Here is a 22,181-nt window from a genome sequence, read left to right on the forward strand (position 1 = left end):
GACCGACAGTGGATCCAGCACGTTCACATTATCTCCCACCCAGTCTTCTGCAGAAAGCGCACAGGTGGAGCCTGAAACTTATGCCCATCAGTCTGTCACATCACCCCCGTGCATATTGGGGAACCTGTCTGAGCCTCAAGTCATGCAGCAGTCTCTTATGCTGTTTGAAGACTCTGCTGGCAGGGTTTCCCAAGGGCATCCACCTAGCCCTTCCCCAGGGGTGGAAGACATAAAATGCACTGACGCACAACCACTTATGTTTCCTGATGAGGACATGGGAATACCACCTCAGCACGTCTCTGATGATGACAAAACACAGGAGCCAACTGCTGTGTCTTTCTGCAGTGTGCAGACCAAAAAAGAGGTCAGGGAGGAAGACTGGGTGGAAGATGATGCAGGGGACGATGAGGTCCTAGACCCCACATGGAATGAAGGTCATGCCACTGACTTTCAGAGTTCGGAGGAAGAGGCAATGGTGAGACCGAGCCAACAGCGTAGCAAAAGCGGGAGCAGGGTGCAAAAGCAGAGCAGCCGTCGCCAAAACAGTTCACCTGCTACTGGCCACCGTCACCAGGGACCGAGCACACCAAAGGCAGCTTCAAGGAGTTCCCTGGCATGGCACTTCTTCACACAATGTGCTGATGACAAGACCCGAGTGGTTTGCACGCTGTGCCATCAGATCCTGAAGCGAGGCATTAACGTTCTGAACCTTAGCACAACCTGCATGACCAGGCATCTACATGCGAGACACGGGCTGCAGTGGAGTAAGCACCTTCAAAACCAAGAAAGGGCTCAGGCCCCTCCTTCTCCCTCTTCTGCTGCTGCCTCGGCCTCTTCCTCCGCCTCTGGAGGAACGTTGGCACCTGCCACCCAGCAACCAGAGGATGTGCCACCAACAACACCACCTCCGTCACCAAGCATCTCAACCATGTCACACGGAAGCGTTCAGCTCTCCATCTCACAAACCTTTGAGAGAAAGCGTAAATTCCCACCTAGCCACCCTCGATACCTGGCCCTGAATGCCAGTATTTCTAAACTGCTGGCCTTTGAAATGCTGTCATTCAGGCTGGTGGAGGCGGACAGCTTCAAACAGCTCATGTCGCTTGCTTTCCCACAGTACGTCGTTCGCAGCCGCCACAACTTCTCCAGGAGAGCCGTGCCCTCACTGCACAACCAAGTATCGGATAAAATCAAGTGTGCACTGCGCAACGCCATCTGTGGCAAGGTCCACCTAACCACAGATACGTGGACCAGTAAGCACGGCCAGGGACGCTATATCTCCCTAACTGCACATTGGGTAAATGTAGTGGCGGCTGGGCCCCAGGCAGAGAGCTGTTTGGCGCACGTCCTTCCGCCGCCAAGTATCCCAGGGCATCATTCTTTGCCTCCTGTTGCCTCCTCTTCCTACTCGGCTTCCTCCTCCTCTTCTACCACCTCCTCATCCGGTCAGTGACAGACCTTCACCACCAACTTCAGCACAGCCAGGGGTAAACGTCAGTAGGCCGTTCTGAAACACCGCGCAGGAGTTGTGGTGGGGTATAGAACAACAGACCGACGAGTGGTTGCTGCCAGTGAGCCTCAAGCCCGGCCTGGTGGTGTGCGATAATGGGCGAAATCTCATTGCAGCTCTGGGACTAGTCGGTTTGACGCACATCCCTTGCCTGGCGCATGTGCTGAATTTGGTGGTGCAGAAATTCATTCACAACTACCCCGACATGTCAGAGCTGCTGCTTAAAGTGCGGGCCGTCTGTGCGCGCTTCCAGCGTTCTCATCCTGCCGCCGCTCAGCTGTCTGCTCTACCGTGTAACTTTGGCCTTCCCGATCACCGCCTCATATGCAACGTGCCCACCAGGTGGAACTCCGCCTTGCACATGCTGGAGAGACTGTGCGAGCAGCAGCAGGCCATAGTGGAGTTTCAGCTGCAGCACGCAAGGGTCAGTCGCACTGCGGAACAGCACCTCTTCACCACCAATGAATGGGCCTCCATGCCAGACCTGTGTGCCCTGTTGCACTGTTTCGAGTACTCCACCAAAATGGCCAGTGGCGATGCAATACCACTTCTATGTCTCCTTGAGGAAACACTTAGGGCGATGATGGAAGAGGATGTGGCCCATGACGAGGTGGAGGAAGAGGGGTCATCTCTAACACTTTCAGGCCAGTCTTTTAGAAGTGGCTCAGAAAGAGGATTTTGCAACATCAGAGGCCAGGTACAAATTTGGCCAGCCAGGGCCCACTACTGGAGGACGAGGAGGAGGAGGATGAGGAGGAGGAAGATGAGGAGGATGAGGAGGAGGAGGAGGATGGGGATGAAGCATGTTCACAGCGGGGTGGCATCCAACGCAGCTCGGGCCCATCACTGGTGCGTGGCTAGGGGGATACAGTGGACGCAGACGATACTCCTCCCACAGAGGACAGCTTGTCCTTACCTCTGGGCAGCCTGGCACACATGAGCGACTACATGCTGCAGTGCCTGCGCAAGGACAGCAGAGTTGCCCACATTTTAACGTGTGCTGGCTACTGGGTGGCCACCCTGCTGGATCCCCGTTACAAAGACAATGTGCCATCATTAATTCCCTCACTGGAGCGTGATCGGAAGATGCGCGACTACAGGCGCACGCTGGTAGACGCGCTTCTGAGAGCATTCCCGACTGACGCCGGGTGACAAGTGGAAGCACAAGGCGAAGGCAGGGGAGGAGGAAGAGGTCGCCAACACAGCTGTGTCAGCGCCAGCACCTCAGAAGGCAGGGTTAGCATGGCTGACATGTGGAAAAGCTTTGTCACCTCGCCGCAACAACCGGCCCCAATTGCGGATATGGAGCGTGTTAGCAGGAGGCAGCATTTGAACAACATGGTGGAACAGTACCTGTGCACACGCCTACACGTACTGACTGATGGTTCTGCCCCATTCATCTTCTGGGTCTCCAAATTGTCCACATGGCCAGAGCTTGCCCTGTATGCCTTGGAGGTGCTGGCCTGCCCTGCAGCCAGTGTAGTCTCTGAACGTGTGTTTAGCACGGCAGGAGGCGTCATTACAGACAGACGCAGCCGCCTGGACAAGCTCATGTTTATTAAAATGAACCAGGCTTGGATCCCTCAGGACTTGTCTGTACCTTGTGCAGAATAGACAGTTCTAACAGCCTCAACCATCCATCCTTGTACTCAAGTGCACTTATTCCTTTTTTTTTTTTATATGTTCCAATATTTTGGGCGATACCCCTATGTAAAAATGCAAAATAACACACATCTGTGTTGGCTACCTATTCCTCCTTCGCCGCCGCTTCCACCTAGACCACCACGTGAGCCTACACGGCCACATCCACCCATTCACCGCCTCCTCAACCTCTTCCTCCTACATCATTCCTATTTTTTATTTTTTTAAGGTCTTTTATGTTTTTTTAATTCATTTCCCTATCCACATTTGTTTGCAGAGCATTTGCCATGCTCTTAAGCACATTTTGCTCCCTTTTGCAGCCCTCTAGCTCTTTCCATTACATTTTTACAGCCATTTTAATGCTCAAAAATTCGGGTCCCCATTTACTTCAATGGGGTTCGGGTTCGGGGTCAAGTTCGGGTCCCGAACACAAATATTTTTTTCAAGTTCGGCCAAACCTGCAGGTGTCCGCTCAACTCTAGTTAGAAGTTATGTCAACTGACGCATTCATCAACGCCTTGAGATGTTTCATAGCCATTAGAGGTACTGTCAGAGAGCTTAGATCTGACCAAGGATCTAATTTTGTCGGAGCAAAGAATGAATTGAAGAAAGCTCTAAAAGAAATCGATAAAGAAAAAGTAGTATTTGTTAGAGAAACAGTGTAATTTTCATATGAATGCTCCACATGCAAGCCATACAGGAGGAGTTTAGGGAAAGACAAATCAGAACTGTGAGAAATGTGTTTTCAGTGTTGAAAAAGAACGCCGGAAGAATAGATGATGCTTCACTTAGGACCCTATTCTATGAAGTAATGTCTATTGATAACAGTCGTCCACTTACAGTTAATACCATCAACGATCCAACAAGTTTGGACCTTAACTCCCAACCATCTACTTCACCGTAAGTCGGATTACATACAGCCACCGCCTGGCAAGTTCACCAAAGAGGATTTATATGCTAAAAGGAGATGGCGAAGAGTTCAATATCTATTAGAACAGTTTTGGAATAGATAGGAGGAAAGAGTACTTAGCCAATCTTATGCTAAGAAGTAAATGGCAAACACCCAGAAGAAATGTCCAAGTTGGTGACATAGTGTTAGTAAAAGAAGAAGATTTACCTAGAAGTCAATAAAAATTGGCTAAAGTTCTAGAAGTTTAAAAGGATGAAGACAAACTAGTAAGAAGAGTGTTGATACAAATAGGAGACTCAAAACTTGACAAAAAGGAAAATGTCTCAGTACTCCACTCAGGTTGGAACGTCCTATATAGAAGTTAGTTGTTCTACTTGAGAGTGATAAAAGACACTTGGAAGTTAAGAACCTGATGGAAAATTCCTCAAATTCATGTTCAAGTCCTACCACTAAGAACATAGAATTATAGGTAATTTTGGTGGGAGTGTAGCTGGCCAGCTAAGACCTGTCCTAGGTTGCTAGTATAGCCTTATATGTGTATACAGCTAAACCTGCTAATAACCTTAATACAGTTCCTATGTTTATGTGTTTAAGACAAAAGCAGAGTTATTAACTGTAACATCATGTTTTGGATGTCATATAACTGTTATATTTTGTGTTCACAGAAGCAGAAAAAGATAATATGCCTTTAAGATTCATTTTGTAATGTAAGGTAAGCTCAGTGACACAGCAGAAACAACATAAAGTATAGTGTTAATCTGCTGTTGCTGGGCAGAAGTCTAGACCAATCACAGCCAGCTTCTCACACAGCAAGAGTTTTCACCAATCACAGACAGCCTCACACACAGCTTGTCTGGGAATTACCCTAGCAGGAGCTACTAGAATCATTATTTATCAGAGACAGGAGCTGAAGAGACATTCACTCCACTGAGAGCTGTGCTTTTATGGAAGCAGTAGAGGCCAAAATAGATATTTATAACAGTTATATAATGTTCCTACTGTTAGTATAGTGATTAGAAATGTATACTGAACCTGTTATATGTGTGTATATTTACAGTTCCACCAATTGTGAACTAAAGATTCCATACAAATTGCATACAAACTGCGAACTGCTCATACCAGATCATAAGCAACTGCATACTGAAAAGTGCAAACCAAGTTGAGCAAGCAGAACTATTAGTTAGACCTCGGATATACCTCTCAAAGAGATAAAGTGCTTAAATAACTTAAAGTGAAAGTACAGATACTCAAGAGAGAAATATATCCGACATTTTATGTTGAATGACAAGATTGAACAGTTGAACCACCATCTTAATCATACCGCCATTTTGTGATATATTTTCAACACGTGTTATGTACATGGACTATCTGCTGCGGAGGCGGCAGTGTTATATGAAGAAAAGTTGATGTTAATAAAGAAGTTATATTCAAGCATTTGGTGTGCTCTTTAAATCTACTGTTTCCATAGAATGGCGCTAGAGGAATTACAGAGTAATAGACAGTCTGGTTAGACTAAAAGTCAGAGATATCAAAATTCTTCTAATGCCACAGTGCAAAAGGCACTTGAGGGCTTCTTGAGAATGGGCAGGATGGTTGCATGCTTAAAAGAGAAAGCGAAGATTCCAGTGCTTAGTGATAGCTAGTGTTGAGCGGGAGGTGCCATATTCGATTTCGCGATATTTCGCGAATATTCGTCTTATATTCGTCTAAATCGAATATTCGTCATTTTTGTATTTATCGCGATTAATATGCGATTTAATTATTCGCATATTGCAATTTTTAAGCTTAGAATTAGAAGTTATAAATGATAACTTCTAATTGCCTTATAACTTAATAATAAGGCAACTTTCCTATTCTTTAATCTTGGAGATCTAGATTTAACACGAATATAGCGCTATATTCTATGTCTTTATATTAATAAAAGAATCAAGATAGCGAAGTATTCTTTATTCTACATTAACGAAGATAGCGAAGTATTCTACATCAACGAAGATAGCGAAGTATTCTACATCAACTAAGATAGCGAAGTATTCTACATCAACGAAGATAGCGAAGTATTCTACATCAACGAAGATAGCGAAGTATTCTACATCAACGAAGATAGCGAAGTATTCTACATCTTCCTCAATTTAAGTTATTATCGCATTGCGATTACAACTTAGGCGTTTTGATAATGGTGGTATTGGGAGAATTAACGGTCGGATATAACGAATATAGTACTATATCTAAGAATAGTGGATTATAAAAGATGGATTCGCAATGCGGCTAATAATAATAGAAAATATTATCGCATTGCGATTACAAATTAGCACTGCTAGATTCCATATTCATTAACTTCGTTAATTCTAGAAAGCTGACCCATTCCATTAGAGACCCAGCAGCAGCTACAAGTTAAAATCGCAATGCGATTAATATACAGTACAGACCAAAAGTTTGGACACACCTTCTCATTCAAAGAGTTTTCTTTATTTTCATGACTATGAAAATTGTAGATTCACACTGAAGGCATCAAAACTATGAATTAACACATGTACATGTGGAATTATATACATAACAAACAAGTGTGAAACAACTGAAAATATGTCATATTCTAGGTTCTTCAAAGTAGCCACCTTTTGCTTTGATTACTGCTTTGCACACTCTTGGCATTCTCTTGATGAGCTTCAAGAGGTAGTCCCCTGAAATGGTTTTCGCTTCACAGGTGTGCCCTGTCAGGTTTAATAAGTGGGATTTCTTGCCTTATAAATGGGGTTGGGACCATCAGTTGCGTTGAGGAGAAGTCAGGTGGATACACAGCTGATAGTCCTACTGAATAGACTGTTAGAATTTGTATTATGGCAAGAAAAAAGCAGCTAAGTAAAGAAAAACGAGTGGCCATCATCACTTTAAGAAATGAAGGTCAGTCAGTCAGCCGAAAAATTGGGAAAACTTTGAAAGTAAGGGCTATTTGACCATGAAGGAGAGTGATGGGGTGCTGCGCCAGATGACCTGGCCTCCACAGTCACCGGACCTGAACCCAATCGAGATGGTTTGGTATGAGCTGGACCGCAGAGTGAAGGCAAAAGGGCCAACAAGTGCTAAGCATCTCTGGGAACTCCTTCAAGACTGTTGGAAGACCATTTCAGGGGACTACCTCTTGAAGCTCATCAAGAGAATGCCAAGAGTGTGCAAAGCAGTAATCAAAGCAAAAGGTGGCTTCTTTGAAGAACCTAGAATATTACATATTTTCAGTTGTTTCACACTTGTTTGTTATGTATATAATTCCACATGTGTTAATTCATAGTTTTGATGCCTTCATAGTCATGAAAATAAAGAAAACTCTTTGAATGAGAAGGTGTGTCCAAACTTTTGGTCTGTACTGTAACTTGAATTAATTGCATTGCGATTTCAACTTAGACCTGGTTTACTAAATTACTTTAAATTAGCGAGGATGACGAATATATTTATTAGTCAAAACGAAATATTCTCCATCTTCGCTAATTCAAGAAAGCTAAAATCGTTATGCAATTTATTCAAGTTATATTATATTATTTATTATATTAATGCTATTGCAACTTGATTCTCACATCCGACAGTACATTGTATCATGGAGGCGTTCCCATGGTGATGGGGACGCTCCATGCGCACGAGAAGTAGATAGAGGCGGCAACGGGCACTGACTTGAGCGGGCAGGGAGCAAGGAATCCTCTCTTAAAAATACTGCTTTTGGACAAAGCTAGGGTAACAATAAAAAAAAAATGAATATTCAAAAAAACTAATATATAGCACTATATTCTAAATATATTCTAAATATTCGCGAATTAGCGAAGTGCCGATATTCGCTTAAAAATTTCGATATTCGAATATTCGTGCTCAGCACTAGTGATAGCTTGAAGAGGTCAGTTAGGGCACAGATAACCATAACTATAATGGTGAAATAAAGAGAAGAAATGGGGCGGCACTCACCACTGTAGTGTTGCTAAAAGCAGTCCTTTAATCTTACATAAACAATGCTTAGAGTTACAGGCAGGAGCAGAACACCCAATCCTCACACATCTCAGTCCGCTGACGTCAGCGCGTACTCACGCGCTGTATTTTAAACACCTTAGGTGAGGTTGCCATGGCATCATACGCAAACACACCCCAGTGTATACATAAAAAAAACATGCTGTTTATATTTCTGAAGCAACAGTAGCATGCACATATCATAAGAAAGCACGAACTATAAGAAAACACTCAAGTCATTTCTGTAATTAAGACTTACAGTAACCTCCCCAATGCCTCCGTATGTAGGATCCTCCTGGCTTCCTTTTGTAACAGTAGGCGACGTCTGTCTCCCTCTGATGGTGGATTGGGGACTAATTCAATACCAGCAAATTTCAATGTTCTACAACACCCCTCATGTACTTCTTTCATATGTTTAATGAATCTAGGGCATCCTTTACCTGACTGTACCGAATTAATATGCTCCCTCACCCGCTCAAACAGGCATCTAATGGTCTTCCCTATACAGAAGTGTCCACAGCTACATGCTAGTACATACATTACAAATGTACTTCTGCACGTAATTGTGACGAAAGCACCTTCATCACTGGGAGTTGGAGAGGCTTGCTTGCCAGCCTCTTGCCCTGTGACTATGACCCCTGGGACACGATTTGGGCATATTGGATTTTAGAGGCACTGTTTCTGCCCCTTGGAGTTTTTACTGGAACAGAGTCAACATGTGGTGGCGGCGGCCATCTTAAATTGCCCAGCAGTGTTTTGCCGTCGAGTGTATAGAACTATTTTGGGCATGGGACCATGAGCACGGTGGGGCAAAAATAGAACTTCCAGGAAACTCCTGAACCCCTGAACCGATCTGGGTGATTTTTGGATAGGTTGCTCACCCAGATCGAGGCTATCAGGGGATGTGAATTCTATGGGGATATGTGGTGTTTTGGGGTGTTTTCAGTGTTTGGTAAAAATGTGTGTCCATTGTGTTTGTTAAATATATTACAGGCAGATTCTATTGTGTTTGTTAAATATGTCACAGGCAATGCCATTGTGTTGTTAATTGCGTCACAGACAATGCCTTTTGTGTTATTAATTGCATCACAGGCAATGCCATTGTGTTTGTTGAATGTATAGTTTTTGTGCTTAAATTGTAAAACTGTAAAGGATTGGCTGCTATGTTATGTCCTTCCACGTGGGTGGCAACCTTGTTGGAAAATGTGTATAATAGGCAATGCTTGTGTGGTCATTAAAGAGTTCCTGTTTTACCTTCAACATCGAGCCTTGTCTCATGTGTGTGGGGATTGCTATACGCTGTATACTCCCCTGGCTATAACCCCTAGCTCTTGTAAGAGCTGTTCCTGTTCCTTGTTCCTGCATCGCTCTCTGAAGGAAGAGAGGTTCACCCACTGGAGCCTGGAGCCTTGTCGTAGGTCCAGGGTGGGTAGGAGACAGCGAGACCCCAACCAAGCTGCGGTGGTTCGTGGGGTCTGCAGTGCTTACGGTGTCAAGTGGAGTGCTTGGAGCCCTCGGGAAGCACTAGGAGCATTCATCAACGGAGGTACCCATTTGGGGTGCCAGGAGATCTGCTACAGTAATAGAATCCTTAACTCTATGTGTCACACCTCCAAAATCTAGTACCTTACTCTGGGAATTGAACGAGCAAAAAGAGCACTTTCCACATCTGAAGTTACCCTTAGGTCGGTTTTCATATAACCAATTAACTGTAGTAGTGCCCGTAAAACGTCTCCTAACTAGCTTGTCTCTAATGGTATGGATTTTTTTTAAAGTGACTAATGGTTTGTTGCCATATTCAGCAAAACATGCATCCCTCCTCAGAATATCCCAATGTTTGAGGATCACCCTACGTATATCATCGGCTATGGGGCTGTATCTAAAGGAAAACACGAACCTCATATGGTGCTATTCATCCCTGGTTACTCTCTGTCACCCTACACCATGATGTCTATTGTCACGGAAAGGTAAATCACGCTGGGAAAAACTCCCAGCCTTCTGCATAGCAGTGTCCAACATCTTCAAGGGAAAGCCTCTTTTTATATTGCGTTCCTTCATTTGAGTGGCCTGTTCCTTTACGGTACTATTAATATGCCTAAGTCTTATGAATTGCTCATAAGGCACAGATCTTTTCACACTTACAGGGTGAAAGCTGCCGTGGTGTAACAGCGAGTTGGTCGGCGTGGGCTTACGAAAAACCCCTAGTGACCAACTCGCCGTCCAACACCTCGACAGACACATCCAAAAACTCAAGGCTACCACCTCCATAATTAAGCGTGAAAAACATATTCATCCCATTGTTTTCATTCAAAAAGGTAACAAAATCAGCACATTCAGCCTTAGTGGCAGACCAAACTAAAAAGATGTCGTCCACATAGCGCAGGAACAACTTAATGTGCCGTAGGTATGGATTATTCACTGAGAATATATGGCGACTCTCTATCCTAGCCAGATAAAAATTGGGGAAAGGTACATGATACGGGGGTACCCATTGTGGTACCACATTTTTGCCGATACCACTGATTCCCAAACTTGAAAACATTGTTAGTTAAAATAAAATCGAATGACTCCTTAACAAACTCACAAAACAAAGTACTCCTACCTATGTTCTCCAGGACGTCGAGAACAGCTGCAACACCCGCACCATGAGGGTGTACAGGCTCTTCCAAGGAGACTAGATTAAAACCCTCCTGCACTGGAAGTGGCTCAGCGACAGGAGGAAATCATTGGTATCACACAAGTAGGCAGGGGCACTAGCCAACAAGGGCCTCAATAACCAGTCAATGTATTTGGAGAGTGGTTCAGTCACTGAGCCAATCGCCGCCACGATTGGGCGGCCAAGGGGTAGGCTCAGAGACTTATGAACCTTAGGTAAAAAGTACCAACAAGGCTTCATGGGAAAAAGTGGTATCAGTTTCTCAGCCCTATTGCTGGAAATAAAATTCAACATGTCATACTTCTGCAACAGACTCTTAAGATTCTGTTGTATGCCCGACACAGGGTCCTCCCGTATCATCTCATAAGTCCTATCATCCCTCAGTTGTCTATGGGCCTCTATTATAGAAGTCTCTGGTCATCAGGACCACATTCCCTCCCTTATCTTCCCAGAGATATTAAATCCCAATGGGTCAGGCTGTACCGGAATCTCGCCCTGTCTCACCTGCTCCATTTTCTGGGGGGTATTCATAAACATCTTATGCAAGTACATTTTACGTACAGATTTAAACAGATCAATCTCAAAACCCACAGGGTCGAACTGCTCAACGAGGCTGTATCCAAGCCCTCTGCTGAGGACTGAGATACAGCCCGGAGGCAGATCGTACCCTGTAACGTTAATCACCACATTATCATCCACATCAGGTGTCACTGTCTCCACAAGACTTGCTTCCATTTGCAAGCCAATTTTGTGACCGTCTTTTGCTTTTCTCCGACTCCTTCTGGTGTTCCTTCTAAAGGGCCGGGAGACTGTGCAGCATTACCTGGGTCAACATGATTACCCAAGTCATTCGATAAACTGGAATCTGAATCCGTGGTCCAGTATTCACTCCTGGTGAGGTTAGGGATGAGATGAGATGGGATTTGGTCAAGGACACAGGTGATGAGGTGTGATTCAGAGATTAAGGTTGAAAGCTTTTCTTCCGTGATGGTGATAAATTGGGATATGCATTGAGCCCTGAGCAGTTGTGTATAGAAGCATACTGGGGGTTGTTGCTTAAAGCTTTCTAATTTTGTCAATTTTATCTTTGAAATATGAGGCAATGTCTTTTGGTAAAGATAAGGTATATGGGAGAGGGCACCTGGTGAAGAGTAGAGAGTTGAAGGTATTAAAGAATTGTTTGCAGTTGTGGGAAAGATATGATATAAGAGTAGTGAAGTCGTTCTGTTTAGAAGAGATGATTGTAGACTTGAAGTTGAGGACGGCTTGTTTGTATGAGTCTTTATTAAAGTGGGTTTTCTTCCAGCATTGTTCTGTGACTCTGGAAGCTTGTCTCACTTTTTTGTCTGGCGAGTGTGCAAGGGTTGCTGATTCTAGAGTATATTGGGGGAATGGAGGGGAGGGGGGCAACTGAGTCAAGGGCTGAAATAATTACAGTGTTGTAGCAAGTAGTGGCGGTGTCAGAATTTTGAAGGAAAGATATGGTTGACCATGATGAGAAAGATTTAGAGAGTGTGTGAATGTTTAAGGTTTCTATGAGGGTGTGCTAGTTTATGGACTGGAGGGGCATTTGGAAAGTTGGTTGAGAATGTAAGAAGATGTCAGAGAGGAGGAAAGAAGAGTTTGAGAGATTAGATAGGGAGCAGAGGCGGGTGAAGACCAGATCTAGTGTGTGTCCCTCTATGTGGTTGGATGTGGAGGACCGTTGTGTGAGACCAAAACAGGAAGTAATAGATAGGAGTTTGGAGGCAGTTGAGTTGTGTGTCAATAGGAATGTTGAAATCCCCCATGATGATGGTGGGGTTGTCAGAAAAGGGGAAGAGTAGAAGCCAAGTATTGAAGTGGTCGAAAAAGGCAGTAGCAGGGCCTGGTGGATGGTAGATGACAGCTATTTGGAGGTTAGACGGAGAGAAGATGCAGACAAAGTGAACTTCGAAAGAGGGGAGGTTGTAAATGGGTAGAGATGGGTTGAAGGAGCAGTTACTTTCACTTTGTGTGTCCAGGTGGGAAGTATGGGTGAATTGAAGTTTTCCATAGGATAGTGCAGCAAGGGAGGCTGTGGCTGTGGTGTCAGTCATGTTTTTGTGAGGCTAAGGAATGTACGTTTCTAGGAAATTTTGTTGTGGATGTAGGAAAGTTTATTGCAAACGGAACTTGAGTTTCATCATGCTTCGAATAGAGAGACTGAGGGGGCAGGGGCCAGGGAATGGGTAGGAGGCTAGAGGAGTGAGAGCAGTGAGCGGTAGGGGCTTGGTCATAGAAAGTTGATAGAAAAGTGGGAATTAGACGAGGGGGCCCAGGATTTGGATATATGTCTCCAGCAGTCAGAAGAAGTAGAGAGAGTGATAGCATGGAAGAGTAGGATAGGGCATGAGGTTCCTCACTGTGTTTAGATGAGAAGGTTTTAAGGAGGTCAACGTAGGTAGCCAGGTGAAATGATAGAAGGGATGGTGAAATAAATAGCTCCTTGCCTGGTGTAGGAATAGTGGGATAATAAAATATTTGGAGGGATATGGAGGCAATGATGTTGAATACAAAAGAAAACATGTTTAGGTGATATAAATGTAAAGGATAAAGATGACAGAATGTGTCAGGGAAATAGAGTTACATTTTGTTCACTCCTGGTTCAATTCCTGGTATGATTCCTGCACTTAGATGTTGTATGAAAATGACCAAGGTCTCAAATGACCAGATATATCCAATATATACAACTAAGGAATGCTAATAAATGATACCAGGTGTGAACAAAAACTGGGAGGCCTAATCAGAAAACATATATGCAAGGATATACAGACCTATACAGATTGCCTGTACACACAGCATTGGCACAGATGTACCGCAAACAGACAATGAGGTGTGAATGTGGCTCAAATCAGTCTTGAGACAGGATTGCTAGGGTCAGTGGTGCCAGACAGAGCAGAAACATACCACAAACAGACAATGCCACAATCACTACAATAATGACAGGAAAACAGTTTAAATAAAGAGATGAACAAAAATTGGAGAATCTTAAATATTGTAGAAACAAGCTACCTCTATATTTGTTCGTTTTTGTGTTCTAAAAGCCTATATTAACGTGACCATTTTTTTCAAGACGCCAACAAATGATCATGTTATGGGCTCCAAACATTCTTCTGGATGGTTACATATTCTACTAACTTTACCTCTTGCTTTCAGATCTGGTGTGAAAAGCAAGAAGGGCTTAAAGGGAACCTGTCACCAGTTTTATGATGTCCTAACTAAGGGCAACATAAATAAGTGACTGATTCTCTTAGCAAAATGCTGGGTCACTTTCTTTAATTGACCCAGTCAATCTGCCAACATCTTGTATTGAAAAGCTCCAGCTGATAATGATGAGTCATGAATATTTTTGAGCTCCTGACTCTCCCCGCCTACCTGCTGCTAATTGACAGTTTTTTTTCCATATGAATCAGCAGCAGGTGGGCAGAGGAGTGGCTATATCTCTGAATTAAATAAACGCTGGACTCACTGACATCACGCTGGACTCAAATCAGCTCATTAGCATGCGGCATGTGGCATCTTTGTGTGTATATTATGAGGTAACCATCTGTCACACCAGTAAGTGAATACATCTAAGGTACTTTTTAGTAGTTAATGATTGTATATAATTAGTTAGATTATAATCAAATATCCACATGACAGGTTCCCTTTAAGGCAGACTTGAGGATTTGGCCTTACCTACCAGGTGTAAAAAGATGTCTGCTTACTGCTGTGTGTACCTGTTATCCTATTGTTACCTAGTTACATAGTTAATATGATTGAAGAGAGACATAAGTCCATAAAGTTCAACCAAGGGATAGGAGGGGATGTGAATTTTAAAAAAGGGAGTAAGAATTACATAGATTTCTACACATTTTCATAAGTATTAATTTCATTTATTTTTAAGAATTCAGCTATGCTCTTTTTAAAACGGTCTGCTGTTCCTGTTGTGACCACATCCTGAGGTAGATTATTCCACAACTTTACAGTTCTTACAGTAAAGAAACCTTGATGCCTCTGGAGACTGAACTTTTTCTTCTCCAGATGAAGGCAGTGTCACCTTGTCTTTTGAGGAGATTTCGCATGGAACAGCTTTTCAGCATATTTTTTTGTATCGCCCATTTATATATTTGTATAGGTTAATCCTGTCCCCCCTTAGACGCCTCTTCTCAAGACTAAATTAATGTAATTAATTTAACCTTTTCTCATAACTAAGACCCTCAATGCCCATTATCAGTTTAGTCACTCTCCTTTGTACTCTCTCCAGATCCAGAGCATCCTTTCTATCGACTGTTGCCCAGAACTGAACTGCATATTCCAGATGAGGCCGCACCAAAACTTTTTAAAGTGGTAATATTACATCCTTGCCACCGCGGGTCCATGTCTCGTTCATGACAATATCCTGCTAGCCTTAGAAGCAGCTACGTGAAACTGTATGCTGTTATTAATCTATGATCTACAAGGACACCCAAGTCCTTCTCTACAAATGACTCTCCATGTGTTACATCCCCTAAGATATGATGCACGGAGATTATTACTACCCAGATGCATAACTTTACACTTACACTGTATTCCGATTAAGCCTCATTTGCTAAGTTGATGCCCAATCAGTGTGTCAGAATGTCAGCCTGTAGTTTTTACACATCTTCCATAGACTGCACAGTAGTACATAGCTTGGTTTCATCTGCAAAAATAGAAATGGTCCTATTAATTCCATCCTCAATATCATTTATAAATAAATAATAGGGCAGACCCAGCACTGAACCTTGGGGTACACTACTGATATCCGGGCAGTGGCGTGGAAGGAAGGGGGGGGAGTGCAAGAACAGAAGCAAAAAGCGCTTCCATCAATACAAATGGAAGTGCTCATTGCTTGGGGGGGGGGGGGGGGGGGGTGCCAGAGAAAGGACCCGCCCTGGGTGCCAAACACCCTAGGCACGCCACTGACTGCATCCGGGACCATTCTGAATAGAAATTGAAAGGCCAATATGTGTTAAAGGGGCTCTCCGGGAATTATGAAAAGGAAAATACTTAAATATTACTTCATTATAAATATATTCCCAAATACCTTTCATTAGTTAGAATGGCTTGTTTTGTCTAGGGAGGAGTCATTAGGAGAAATAAAATGGCCGCCATCCTATTAGTACACATAAAACTTGTCCTAATCACACAGGAGGACAAGTTACTTCACATCACTGAGGTAAAGAGCTGCCTCATCCTTCTGTCTGCTCTGCTTGTCAGGGATTATGATCCTGAATACAGTTTAATATGATCTTCAGCCGAATCTCAGTGGGAATGGAGACATGAGGAGACATGAAGTACAGAGAGGAGGTGGGGGTAATGAGCAGCAGCACTTGTATACAGTCTCCATTACCACAGTCTGTCCTGTCCATCCTCTCTGTACTTCATGTCTCCTCATGTCTCCATTCCCACAGAGATTCAGATGAAGATCATATTAAACTGTATTCAGGATCACAATCCCTGACAAACAGAGAGTAGGATGAGGATCTCTTTACCTCAGTGCTCTGAAGTAACTTGTCCTCTTGTGTGATTAGGACAGGTTTTGAGTGTACTAATTGGACAGCTGTCATTTTATTTCTCCTAATGATTGGTCCCCAGACAAAATGAGCCATTATACCTAATGAAAGGTATTTGGGAATATATTTATAATAAATTAATATTTAAGTATTTCCATTTTCTTAATTCCCAGAGAACCCCTTTAACCCCTTAGGGACCGGGCTCATTTTCACCTTAAGGACCAGGCCATTTTTTGCAAATCTGACCAGTGTCACTTTATGTGGTGATAACTTTAAAACGCTTTGACTTATCCAGGCCATTCTGAGATTGTTTTTCGTCACATATTGTACTTCATGACACTGGTAAAATGAAGTCAAAAAAATTAATTTTTACTAAATTTGCAAATTTTTAAGTTTCAATTTCTCTACTTCTATAATACATAGTAATACCTCCAAAAATAGTTATTACTTTACATTCCCCATATGTTTACTTCATGTTTGGATCATTTTGGGAATTATATTTTATTTTTTGGGGATGTTACAAGGCTTAGAAGTTTAGAAGCAAATCTTGAAATTTTTCAGAAATTTTCAAAAACCCACTTTTTAAGGACCAGTTCAGGTCTGAAGTCACATTGTGAGTCTTACATAATAGAAACAACCCAAAAATGACCCCATTCTAGAAAATACACCCCTCAAGGTATTCAAAACTGATTTTACAAACTTCGCTAACGCTTTAGGTGTTCCACAAGAATTAATGGAAAATAGAGATACAATTTTAAAATTTCATTTTTTTTGGCAGATTTTCCATTAAAAAATTTTTTTTCCAGTTACAAAGCAAGGGTTAACAGCCAAACAAAACTCAATATTTATGGACCTGATTCTTTAGTTTACCGAAACACCCCATATGTGGTCGTAAACTACTGTACGGGCACACGGCAGGGCACAGAAGGAAAGGAATGCCATACGGTTTTTGGAAGGCAGATTTTGCTGGACTGGTTTTTTGACACCATGTCCCATTTGAAGCCCCCCTGATGCACCCCTATAATAGAAATTCCCAAAAAATGACCCCGTTTTAGAAACTACAGGATAGGGTGGCATTTTTGTTGGTACTAGTTTAGGGTACATATGATTTTTGGTTGCTCTATATTACACTTTTTGTGAGGCAAGGTAACAAGAAATAGTTGTTTTGGCACAGTTTTTTTTTTGTTATTTACAACATTCATTTGACAGGTTAGATCATGTGGTATTTTTATAGAGCAGGTTGTCACGGACGCGGCGATACCTAATATGTATACTATTTTTTTATTTATGTAAGTTTTACACAATGATTTCATTTTTGAAACAAAAAAAATCATGTTTTAGTGGTTCCATTGTCTTAGAGCCATAGTTTTTTCAGTTTTTGGGCAATTATCCTGGGTAGGGTATGCTTTTTGTGGGATGAGATGATGGTTAGATTGGCACTATATTGGGGCTGCGTATGAGTTTTTGATCGCTTTCTATTACACTTTTTGTGATGTAAGGTGACAAAAAATGGCTTTTTTAAATTTTTTTTTTTTTTTTTTTACGGTATTCACCTGAGGGGATAGGTCATGTGATATTTTTATAGAGCATGTTATTACAGACGTGGCGATAGTTAAAATGTATACTTTTTTTTATTTTTGTAAGTTTTACACAATGATTTCATTTTTGAAACAAAAAAAATCATGTTTTAGTGTTACCATAGTCAGAGAGCCATAGTTTTTTCAGTTTTTGGGCGATTATCTTGGGTAGGGTATTACACTTTTTGTGATGTAAGGTGACCAAAAATGGCTTTTTTTACACTTTTTTTTTTTACGGTGTTCACCTGAGGGGTTAGGTCATGTGATATTTTTATAGAGCAGGTTATTACGGATGCGACGATACCTTATATGTATACTTTTTTAAATTTACTTAAGTTTTACACAATAACAGCTTTTTTAAAACAAAAAAAATTATGTTTTAGTGTCTCCATATTCTGAGCCATAGTTTTTTTATTTTTTGGGTGATTGTCTTAGGTAGGGACTCATTTTTTGCGGGATGAGGTGACTGTTAGATTGGTACTTTTTTGGTGGGCATACACCTTTATGATCGCTTACTGTTGTACTTTTTGTGATGTAAGGTGACAAAAAAAATGGTTTATTTAGCAGTTTTCATTTTGTATTTTTTACGGTGTTTATCTGAGGGGTTAGGTCATGTGATATGCTTATAGAGCCGGTCGATACGGACGCGGTAATACCAGTTTTTTTTACTTTCTTTGGGGGAAATGACGTTTTTTGTTGTTTTTTTACTTGAAACTTTTGATTTTTTGGGGGGAAAATGTAATTTTTAAAACTTTTTTTTTCACTTTATTTTTTGTCCCACTTTGGGACTTCAACTTTTGGGGTCTGATCCCCTTTACAATGCATTCCAATACTTCTGTATTGGAATGCATTGGCTGTATGAGTAATACAGTGTGGCTGGATCTCACAGGCTCGTCACCGGAAGGCAGCGCTGATGCCTAAGGAAGGCATAGCGCTGCCTTCCATGCCATCGGGTCCCCCTTAAAGCCGCGCGGGGACCCGATGGCACCTCCGACCGCCGCCGCAACCTCCAGTAAAAGCCGCAAACCGCAGATCTGAATTGACCTGTGTTTACGGCGATCACCTTGGGTCACCCCCGTGCATTGACCCAAGGTGCCTGCTCAATGATTTCAGCAGGCACCTTGTTCCGATCACCGCCCGCAGCACGGCGGTAATCGGAACTACACAGGATGTACAGGTACGCCCTGTGTCCTTAAGTACCAAGACATCAGGGCGTACCTGTACGCCCTATGTCCCTAACAGGTTAAGTCTAAAAACAAAAAGTAGATGATGTATGTTTGCTCACCCACATACAGCAGTACTGCACCTCCCGAGTTCGCACGGTGCTTTCGAGGAAACTGGACATAACTGTGTCAATTCAGTTGACTCTGTACAAATAAATCCCTGAACAGTCCTCTGGCACTTGTCCTTAAAACTCCATGGCTTTATTTAATGTGCTTTAAAGACATTGTGCAATACAAAAAAATAAAACATGTAAAAATGTGTTAAGTCCCCCTTACTCAAATCAATGTCAGTATGCCCTAAAAAGGTCAATTTGGTACCAGTTTGTTTGGTGTGCATTGAGCTGCAATAACAGCATTAATATACCAGTTTAAGTTAACAAAAGGGGGGTCATTTATCAATAATGGCGTATTTTGCCCCAAAAACATACTAGCGTTACAAATCAAAAGTGGTGATTTGTTTTACCTCATATATCAAAAGGCACATGCCACTTGTAAAATGTGACTTTTTTAAATATCAACTTGATTATTCGCCTATTTCTCTTGATTTGCGACATTTTAACACCAATATCACTGAAATGAGACTTTTTAAAACTGAAATGCACCATTTCAGCCACCCCCTGTCCAGACCACACTTGCGACTTTTTAAACATATTTGCGACTTTTAAAGCATGTTTGCGACATTTCCAGTGGTAAATTGCGACTTTTGCCTCAGACTCTCGACGTTTTTGTCATTGTTTTGTTTTTGTTAAATGACAAACCCTGCTGTTTAGCTCATTTATATTAGATAAAAATAAATGCATCCTGTTTTAATACTTACCTATCACTTGTTACCACAACAGTTACACAAAACACCACCACATAAGCTGGCCTAATTGTCTGCAACAATTTGAGCCATTTCTGCCCATAAGAGGATGATAAATGAGGAGTAATATCAGCCAGTTTGATAGCCCTGCCCACTTTGACATTTATAACTTATTTCTGGGTTGATGCATTCTTTATGGTGAAAATTGTGGAAAAAACTGTCGATATACACTGCGTGCAGAATTATTAGGCAAATGAGTATTTTGACCACATCATCCTCTTCATGCATGTTGTCTTACTCCAAGCTGTATAGGCTCGAAAGCCTACTACCAATTAAGCATATTAGGTGATGTGCATCTCTGTAATGAGAAGGGGTGTGGTCTAATGACATCAACACCCTATATTAGGTGTGCATAATTATTAGGCAACTTCCTTTCCTTTGGCAAAATGGGTCAAAAGAAGGACTTGACAGGCTCAGAAAAGTCAAAAATAGTGAGATATCTTGCAGAGGGATGCAGCACTCTTAAAATTGCAAAGCTTCTGAAGCGTGATCATCGAACAATCAAGCGTTTCATTCAAAATAGTCAACAGGGTCGCAAGAAGCGTGTGGAAAAACCAAGGCGCAAAATAACTGCCCATGAACTGAGAAAAGTCAAGCGTGCAGCTGCCAAGATGCCACTTGCCACCAGTTTGGCCATATTTCAGAGCTGCAACATCACTGGAGTGCCCAAAAGCACAAGGTGTGCAATACTCAGAGACATGGCCAAGGTAAGAAAGGCTGAAAGACGACCACCACTGAACAAGACACACAAGCTGAAACGTCAAGACTGGGCCAAGAAATATCTCAAGACTGATTTTTCTAAGGTTTTATGCACTGATGAAATGAGAGTGAGTCTTGATGGGCCAGATGGATGGGCCCGTGGCTGGATTGGTAAAGGGCAGAGAGCTCCAGTCCGACTCAGACGCCAGCAAGGTGGAGGTGGAGTACTGGTTTGGGCTGGTATCATCAAAGATGAGCTTGTGGGGCCTTTTCGGGTTGAGGATGGAGTCAATCTCAACTCCCAGTCCTACTGCCAGTTTCTGGAAGACACCTTCTTCAAGCAGTGGTACAGGAAGAAGTCTGCATCCTTCAAGAAAAACATGATTTTCATGCAGGACAATGCTCCATCACACGCGTCCAAGTACTCCACAGCGTGGCTGGCAAGAAAGGGTATAAAAGAAGAAAATCTAATGACATGGCCTCCTTGTTCAACTGATCTGAACCCCATTGAGAACCTGTGGTCCATCATCAAATGTGAGATTTACAAGGAGGGAAAACAGTACACCTCTCTGAACAGTGTCTGGGAGGCTGTGGTTGCTGCTGCACGCAATGTTGATGGTGAACAGATCAAAACACTGACAGAATCCATGGATGGCAGGCTTTTGAGTGTCCTTGCAAAGAAAGGTGGCTATATTGGTCACTGATTTGTTTTTGTTTTGTTTTTGAATGTCAGAAATGTATATTTGTGAATGTTGAGATGTTATATTGCTTTCACTGGTAAAAATAAATAATTGAAATGGGTATATATTTGTTTTTTGTTAAGTTGCCTAATAATTATGCACAGTAATAGTCACCTGCACACACAGATATCCCCCTAAAATAGCTAAAACTAAAAACAAACTAAAAACTACTTCCAAAAATATTCAGCTTTGATATTAATGAGTTTTTTGGGTTCATTGAGAACATGGTTGTTGTTCAATAATAAAATTAATCCTCAAAAATACAACTTGCCTAATAATTCTGCACTCCCTGTACACTGCTCAAAAAAATAAAGGGAACACTTAAACAACACAATGTAACTCCAAGTCAATCACACTTCTGTGAAATCAAACTGTCCACTTAGGAAGCAACACTGAGTGACAATCAATTTCACATGCTGTTGTGCAAATAGATAGACATCAGGTGGAAATTATAGGCAATTAGCAAGACACCCCCAATAAAGGAGTGGTTCTGCAGGTGGTGACTACAGACCACTTCTCAGTTCCTATGCTTCCTGGCTAATGTTTTGGTCACTTTTGAATGCTGGCGGTGCTTTCACTCTAGTGGTAGCATGAGACGGAGTCTACAACCCACACAAGTGGCTCAGGTAGTGCAGCTTATCCAGGATGGCACATCAAAGCGAGCTGTGGCAAGAAGGTTTGCTGTGTCTGTCAGCGTAGTGTCCAGAGCATGGAGGCGCTACCAGGAGACAGGCCAGTACATCAGGAGATGTGGAGGAGGCCGTAGGAGGGCAACAACCCAGCAGCAGGACCGCTACCTCCGGCTTTGTGCAAGGAGGAACAGGAGGAGCACTGCCAGAGCC

This window comes from Bufo bufo, chromosome 1, assembly GCF_905171765.1.
Source record: "Bufo bufo chromosome 1, aBufBuf1.1, whole genome shotgun sequence".
Lineage (NCBI taxonomy): Eukaryota > Metazoa > Chordata > Amphibia > Anura > Bufonidae > Bufo > Bufo bufo.